This window comes from Cibotium barometz, chromosome 21, assembly GCF_041138505.1.
Source record: "Cibotium barometz isolate CiBa-2024 chromosome 21, ASM4113850v1, whole genome shotgun sequence".
Lineage (NCBI taxonomy): Eukaryota > Viridiplantae > Streptophyta > Polypodiopsida > Cyatheales > Cibotiaceae > Cibotium > Cibotium barometz.
Genome location: NC_141066.1, coordinates 46,561,585 through 46,570,827, shown reverse-complemented (window position 1 = coordinate 46,570,827; position 9,243 = coordinate 46,561,585). Strand labels below are relative to the sequence as shown.

Here is a 9,243-nt window from a genome sequence, read left to right as displayed (position 1 = left end):
TTTATTGAATAAAACACCTTATGAAGTTATGTATTTCAAGAAGCCAAATGTGGGCTATTTTTTTGTTTTTGGAAGCAAAGCCTATGCATATGTACCTACTCAAAACTGGAAGAAACTTGATGAGAAAAGCATAGTAGGAGTCATGGTAGGGTATATGCCCAATAGCAAGGGTTATAAACTCTATTATGTGCATACCAAGAAGATATTTGCAAGCAGGGATGTTATATTTGATGAGTTTGAGACTCTTGATTTATCTAATGTTGATGACCCTTTTGTGGATAGTGATTATGAACTTGGTCATGTAAAGTTACCTTTACAAGAAAAAGTAATGAGCCTTCTGATGACAAAGCCATTGGGAAAGCAAAGACCATGCCAAAATGGGTTGTAAAAACAAGCAAGATGCAAAACAAAGTGATGTATTACAAGGCCAGACAAGAAGTGAGCAAACAAAGCTGGACATGGCTATAGAAAAGAAGAGAGTGACTACGTCATAGGTCTTCAAGACTAAGCGTAAAGTTGATGGCAGTGTTAATAAGTATAAAGCATGATTGGTTGCAAAAGGGTATGCATAGAAGAAAGGAATTAACTATCATGAAACTTTTGCACCAAGTGCATGTATGACCACCACCATCAGATTGGTTACAACTATGGTAGCTCTAAATTCATGGAATGTATATCAACTAGATGTAAAGACTGCATTCTTAAATGGTGATTTGGATGAGGAAGTCTTTATACAATAGCCATTTGGATTTGTAGTACAAGGCATGGAGCGTAAAGTATGAAAGCCTAAGAAAGCTCTATATGGTTTGAAACATGCACCACGTTCATGGCATAAGAAAATAAATTCACATTTTCTTAGCCATGCATTTCAAAACTATCCTTCAGAACCAACATTATATGTACTTGTTGATGATGAGAAAATAATGATTGTTGTGCTTTATGTAGATGACATTCTTGTGATAATAATAGTGAAGAAAAGCTTGTGCAAGTAAAGCAAAATCTACAATCTGCTTTTGAGATTTCAGATATGGGGATTCTCCACTACTTTCTTAGTGTAGAATTCATACATAGAGATGACAATATATATATGTCACAGCGTAAATATGTCGAGGGGATGCTAAAGAGGTTCAATATGGATGATTCTAAACCTATTTGTACTCCCATGATGTATGGACACACTTTAGATAAGTGTGAAGATGAGGATGATGCTGATCCCTTGCTCTTCAGGCAATCAGTTGGGTGTTTACTTTACCTGTGCTTCACAAGACCCGACATTATGTATGTAGTGTCATACCTTAGCAGATTTATGACAAAACCCAAAGTTTCACATTGGACAGTCGTCACTCGTGAAGAGAGTCTTTCGATATGTTAAAGGTTTTTTTACACTTGAGTTTATTTTATAGCTCACAAGATGAGTTAATCCTAGTTGGCATCAGTGATTCAAATTGGGTTGGTGACAAATCTAATCGAAAGTCAACATCTAGATATTACTTCATGCTTGGGTTGATAGCTATCCTTTGCATTGCAAATGAGGGATGCCGCATTGAAGTAATAACACAAGCTTTCTCTCTGCCTTTACAAGGTTCTTTTCCCTAAATTCCCTACTTGTGCATTTTCACATGAATTCATTGTTGCTTCTGTAGTAGCTGATCTCATACAAATATACTAATGGTTTGTTTTTCAGTACAGAAGAAACGGGAGAACACCCTGCCACCATGCCGTTGCTGTTACGTTGAGCTGGAGCAACATTATTTTTAAAGAAGGTGAGAGGTTTCCTCACTCAGAATATGCCTGCTAAACACACACACACACACACTCTCTCTCTCTCTCTCTCTCTCTCTCTCTCTCAGCACACATAGCGCTAATGTTAGATATCGAGGTGTTATTGACACCTGGCAGTTACCTCAAATACTAGGTGGTAGTTACACCCTGCGCCCACACAAAAACGCACAAAAAAACACACACTTCCACATTTCATAGTGGAAGTGCACACCTGCATATGCACGCACAGGAGCACTGTGGAGCGGGCTGGGAGGTGCACACACTTGCATCTCCTGCTTATTACACAGTGGCTTCACCATCATCTAAAGACGTGCGCAAGGGTGGAGTGCTTAGCACATTATATTTGAGGGGCCAGGTCATGAGATTGATCCCTGGCTCCTGCCCTTCCTTTTTGCACATGGTTGCATACGTGGCACCTTGATACCGGGTGCTGCCCGATATCCCCCCTGCCCCCTCCCTCCCCAACACCCCACACAAACACTCACACACAGAGCAATTGCTCAATATACCTACACAAATTATACATGCATGGATGAAAACCAATGATTCTAACAAATAAGGGTCATATGTATTCATTTACCCTTTAAATATAAGAATTTCAGAAGATCTTGAGCGGAATACATATTTTTTGGACAATTATGTGAAGGCAATAGAGACCCACACACTAGACCATGTGTGTGTGTGTGTGTGAGAGAGAGAGAGAGAGAGGGGAAAAACAGCCCATGTGTGTGTGTGTGTGTGAGAGAGAGAGAGAGAGAGTGTGTGTGTGTGTGTTTGTGTGTATGTGATAACCGTAGACTAATTGACACTTGCCTGCTTCCAAATCAAGGCTGACGAGAGTGAGAGAGGCGGTGTGGCCAAGCATTTCGGAGAAGGCATGGAGCGAGGAGGCGAGGAAGCCAGTGCACAGCGTCCTGACAGTGGCCGTTATCTCCATGCTCTCGGGTGTCAGCTCCATAGCCACCTTATTTTCTCTCTCTAACGTGGGAAAAAGAGAGGCGATTCAACCATGGGAGCAGGGGCTGCTTGAGCTCATCAGAGGGGCGGTGTCGAGGGAGAGAGAGTCTCAAATGTGAGAGAGAGAAGAAGAAAAGATTTTTTTTTATAGTAAAAAATGTGATTGTCTTTTTCGATAAGTGTAGATATGTTTACAAAATTAGTTTTTAAAGTGTATGTCCACAAGGCTAATTGGAAAGGCTTCAAGACACATAAAACACACATTAGTCCATAAACCAATTGCACGATATGGCATTTTGAGATTTGCTTTTATTGTATGTTTGATTTGATGTTTTATTATTCTAAGACATCTAAGACAAAAGAAGAAAGCACAGTCCGCATGTTAAAAGAAAAAACCTAGTGGCGTCTAAACAAACATGCTTACTCTCTTAGCGTGCAAATTTTCTAGGTTATCTCGGTGTTGTGTATATGTGTCTATTTTAAAATTTGTTGATTGTGGTGTGGTATAGACTAGAAAAGATAAGACTTCAACATTGATACAAGGTCATGTATTTTGGCTATATGTGTCATTGTTGAGGTTTGCACGTATCTTTATTGGTTCTTAGTCATATTATTTGACAACAATGAGTGCCACTTCTAAGATAAGTGTTGTCTTTTTTAGGTTAGAGAAGACATTATTTTAGGTTAGAGAAGACACAATCTTAACATTGATAAATTTGGCTATATGTGTCATTGTTAAGGTTTACACGCATCTTTATTAGTACTTGGTCATATAGGTCTATTTTTAAAAATTCAGGCATCTCTCTCTCTCTCTCTCTCTCTCTCTCTCAATAGATATGTGAAAGATTCCTGTTTCTTTATATTAAAAAAATATTACGTCTCATACACTTTTATTGTATAAAAAAACACTTTTATTGTACTTTTCGTGAATATACCAAAACAATGACTAAATATTTTTATTTATTTTGATAGATACCATGGCCGAAGAACAGAAGAAAGCTTTGTTGAAAGCTTTAAGAATCTCTATGTGCACCAAAATCACCAATCTTTCAACAAATGAAATCTCCCATATCCCCGAAAATCAAATCTCCCTTGATAATCTTATCAATGAGGTGATATTTGTTGCTGCTAAATCCAAAGTGGCTTATCCCATTGATATAAATACGGCACGCGAATCTGTGGTTTCCATAATAGGAAATATGAGAAAGTGTGTCACAGATTTGCATGATAGCCTACCAAAGGTCTTGGACCTTGATAGAATAAGAGAGTGGGATGATCAATGGCATAGTCAAAAGCAGAAGAATAAGCGTGCACAACAAGTTGACACCCAATATCAACCTTCAAAAAAGATACGTGCTCAGCAAGCTATTCATGATTGCAATACCAATAGAGAATAGAGAATTAGTACCCAAATGCCCTCCTCCAAATTACCTAGATAGCACTCTACGTAATTGTGAGTGCACATTCTCTATTCGTATCCCAAGAGATGCAATACTGTAGGTTATTGATACAATAGGACAAGGTAGCTTTGGGGTGTGCGAAAAAGTACTCATCAAAGGTATCTCTTTCTCTCCAGCGGGTACCTTTTATGCAGCTAAAAAGTATCTTCTTGGAGCCCCTGAAGTTCGACTCAAATCTTTTGAAAAGGAGGTTAGTGTAGATCTACTACATGCAGGGATTGTGCGTAGCATTGGACATACTTTCTCAAGTCCTTGGATCGCTATATTCCCACTTTTCAATGGAAAATCAATTAGTAACATGCATCATTGCCATATGAGAAAGGAACTTATGTGTCAGAGTAATTAGAAAACTTCAGGGAGGTGGTAGGGGCATTGATAGAGGACTGCCCCCTGTGTTGTCGGAGGCTGAAAAATGTCGACTTCGCTGCTTTTGCTTCAACGCCCCATCATTGATTCATGCCTTGGTACAAACAGTAGCTTTTGCACATGCTAACAACATAGTGCATTGTGATCTTCACCCTGGGAATGTCATGTTGGATTTTACTCAAGACAACCAACCAAGAATTGAGATCATTGATGATTGGGGTAAACGGCTTTGAGACTGGGATATGAAAAACACGTATCTCAAACTCCACATAGAAAAGATATTGATATTCGACCATGGTTAGCTCCAGAGCTCTTAGGTCAAGATGATGAGCATGTCTGTACAAAAGATGTTGATGTGTATGCTATATCATGGATGATCTTTCAAATTTGTATCTTTTGCGAGGAGTATTGCGAGGAGTATGAAACAGACTGGGGAGACTTAGATGCATACAACCAGGTTCAGCACATCAAATTTATTGTGAAGGATAGTTATTTGAGATATAGTGAAAGGAAGACCATGTCAGAGCTAGATCAAAGACTACAACACATGCCCTCTAAATGTTTGAGACCATTGATAGAAATGATGCCAGCTTTTTACTAATGAAGAATTTCTCAATGAAGGATTTGTCAATTTTTTGAAAAGCATCTATTTTGAATGAAACCATCTTTTTTAGTGTGAACTCTCTCTCTCTTTCTTTTAAAAAGCTTTTGTATGTGTTGTTAACTCTCTCTCTCTCTCTCTCTCTCTCTCTCTCTCTCTTTAAAAATATTAAGTGGAAAAAATGTATTTCATTAAAATGATCAAATTAGTTCCTTTGGTTATTGCAGCATATTATTAGAGAACGGAGGGTAGCAACAACTCCTCTATTGTTATTGGCCAAGGTTTCTCTACTCCAAAGCAAACTTATACCTAGAAATCTACGTGGAGCAAAAGGTGTCGCTAGAAAGCTTCCTGTTACACTTTCTTCAGTTAATACCAAATGTAGTTGTTCATTAAAAGAAGCTACCACCAAAAGACCAATGAAGAGGACCTCAGGATCCTTTACCATTGAATCTACTTCTTCTAAGCAACGGGCATTGACAAAACTAAGTGCCGCAAGTGGGTGTTACAAAGGGCTTCATCAACTCTTAGAAAGAAGCGTATCATTGATTTGTTACAAGAAGTCCAAGCTACTTGCAGTCGAGCTGCAGTAAAGCATACAACTTCTGTTGATACTATTGCGGAATTGATTTGTTCAATGGAAATGGAAGGTGGATGCCTTTCAAGGGTGCAAAATGATCTAGCACACTTGCAGGATCAGATTTCTTCCATTCAAAGAACACAAGATAAAATCTTAGGCATTCTTGAAAATCTTCAGAACTCTCAAAAAGATCACATAACTGTCTTGCATAATATTGTTCCTGATGTTAGAAGTGCAACAAATAAACTTAGTGCCGTAGCTAAAGTCCAAAGCTCTAGCATTGGTCAAGTTAGAGCAACAACAAATAGATTGAATGCAGTTATTAAATGTCATTTGGCAAAGTCAAAATGACATAATGGAGATAAGTAAACTCCATTGACATTATGTATTGGATTTTAAATCTTTTTTGGATATTTGTTAGTTTAATTTACAATGTTCTGTTATTGAATACTTATGTAATGTTATTTGATCTTTAATTTTAAAATGTATTTTTTTATTTTGTAGCGCAATGGTATCTCGTCCACTTATTTTATCACCTGGTCATGCAAAATGGGCTAGACTATGTGATGCAACAAGGGAAACTAGGCGAGAGGTTGCTAGAAATCGAGTTAGGCATCCTTTACAGGAGATTGGAAATTGTATACAAATGGGAGAAACAATAAATTCTTCAATTAACAGAAACAATTTTGCAAATCAAAATGTCATAGGTGTGGATGAAAATAGAAGCCACCAGAGCAATCCTCCTCCCCAACTTTAGCAGATCCTATGCATATCGATGTTGAATTTAATGATGTGTCTATCAATGCTGAATGCTTTGCAAGAAATTTATTTTGTAGTGCAATGGTATCTGGTCCACGGATTTTATCACCTGGTCATGCAAAACGAGCTAGACTGTGTGATGCAACAAGGAAAACTAGATGAGAGGTTGCTAGAAATCGAGTTAGGCGTTCTTTACAGGAGATTGAAAATAGGAGCCACCAGATACCATTTAATGATGTGGGAGAAACAATAAATTCTTCAATTAACAGAAACAATTTTGCAAATCAAAATGTCATAGGTGTGGATGAAAATAGAAGCCACCAGAGCAATGCTCCACCAACTTTGGAAGATTCTATGCATATCGATGTTGAATTTAATGATGTGTCTATCAATGCTGAATGCTTTGCAAGAAATTTAGCTACTGTACGCAAGGGAGATTATAAAAAGGTAGAGAAAGGCTGTGCAAGCATTTGCTATACATATCCGGAGCAAAATGTAACTTTCATGACCTCCATGTTGCCTCTTTGGAAAATGTATAGTACATGAATTAAGTGGACTTGACTACGTGTGTTTAAAATGTAACTTTCATGACCTCCATGTTGCCTCTTTACTTTGGAAAATGTATAGTACATGAATTAAGTGGACTACGTGTGTTTAAAATGTCAAGCTTTGTGCTTTAAGGAAGAAGGTAGACGTATTCTCGAGAGTTTACAAGAAAGTATTATTGTTTAAATGGAAGTATAGGCTTGCCACATTTAATGGACCCACCTGAGGAATTAAGAGAGTTGATGCAAGGTACACAACACCCAAAAGTAAGGACTTCCTAAAAAGTATACGTGCATATAATAGTGCTTTGGCATGTGCATCTTTGGGAGCACACATAGATGAAAGACTTTTAAAGGGAAGGGGTGTGTATATGTTTAAAGCACATGGTCAAATCTATCATAATATTGGACCTTTGATGTGCCTACTGAGAGATCTGACAACATCCCTCGGTTTGCTCAATTGTATTTCTATGATACAGAACATGAACTTCAAAATATATTACACCATGTGCACTCTAAAAATGCTACAAGATATGATGCATCATTGGTTGTAATCCATATGCTAAAGCATTTCGTTCTGCTGCAATGATGATGATGCGTACCTACTGAGAGATCTGACAACATCCCTCGGTTTGCTCAATTGTATTTCTATGATACAGAACATGAACTTCAAAATAGATTACACCATGTACCAGCTATAAAAGAGTGCACTCTAAAAATGCTACAAGATATGATGCATCATTGGTTGTAATCCATATGCTAAAGCATTTCGTTCTGCTGCAATGATGATGCGTACCTCAAATAGTTCCAACATCTCCATGGTCATTCCAGAATGTCGATTAGGAAATTGGCAATATCAAGCACCACGTGCTATAGAAGTTGCAGCCATAATGCCTGGACGAGGAGATGAAATAACCGTGGGTCATCGTGATATTTTGATAAATCTCTGTGAACGGAGGATTAAAAAGAATCTCAAATTTGCATAGATCTTATATGTCATTGATGTATGTGCTTTTGTTTCCAATGGGAGAAGATGGATGGAGCTCTTTTTCAAATATTAGTCAGAAAGACTATTATTCTTATAGGCTTCAAGTAAGAGAGGACACTACACAATGTCTTTTACGAGGAAGTAGACTTCTCCCAACAACTCATTGTAGACGCATATAGTTCCATGGAAGAATCTAGATTGGTATGGCTGCGAAATAATCAAAAGATTCTTTGAGTTGAGATGTATAAAGGATTATTTGACATGGTTAATGCAAGAGATGGTACAAAATGTCTTGCTGGTAACTGCATTGGAAGAAGGGTTGTGTTACCATCTTCTTTTGTTGGTGGGCCAAGATACATGCATCAACTATATCAAGACTCCATGGCTATTGTTAGAAAGAGAGGAAAGCCTGATTTGTTTATAACATTCACTTGCAATCCACGTTGGAAAGAGATACAAGATGCATTGTTGTCAAGACAAACTGCTTCGGATCGTCTAGATTTGGTGAGCAGAGCCTTCTATCAAAAGTTCAAGGATTTGATGAATTTATTGATCAAACAGGCATTCTTTGGAGATGTTGTTGGCCATGTATGTGTAATTGAGTTTCAAAAGAGAGGTCTTCCACATGCTCATATATTATTGATTCTTGCAAACAGGCATAAACCTCATGAACTGTCTGACCATGACAAGTTAGTTTGTGCTGAGTTTCTTGATATACAAATCTTCCCTGAGTTGTATGAAGTCATTAGTCGATGTAATGTGCATGGTCCGTGCGGACGTTTGAAGCCTAACTCTCCATGTATGCTTGAAGGTAAGTGTAGAGCTAAATATCCACGACCCTTTTGTGCATCAACCACCCTTGATGAAAATAAAAATTTATCCTACGTACAGAAGGAGAGATGATGGAAGACATATCATGGTTGGTGATATTAAGCAAGATAATAGATGGATTGTTCCGTATAATCCATTTTTATCAATGAGATACAAGGCTCACATCAACGTAGAAATTTGCTCCACAATCAGTGTTGTCAAGTATTTATATAAATACATCTATAAAGGACATGATCGAGCAACTATTGTCATGCAAGATGGAGATGGAATAATTGATGAGATCAAAACCTATCTTGATGCACGCTACGTATCTCCATAAGAAGCTATATGGAGAATTTTTGGTTTTAAATTGCATGATGAAAAACCAAATGTTC

General features: G+C 37.8%; 1 pseudogene; it reads left to right on the top strand.

Annotated features, from left to right (window-relative positions):
- Positions 1-7,009: 7,009 nt before the first annotated feature.
- On the top strand, positions 7,010-8,217 carry LOC147627241 (uncharacterized; annotated as a pseudogene).
- The last annotated feature ends 1,026 nt before the right edge of the window (positions 8,218-9,243 follow it).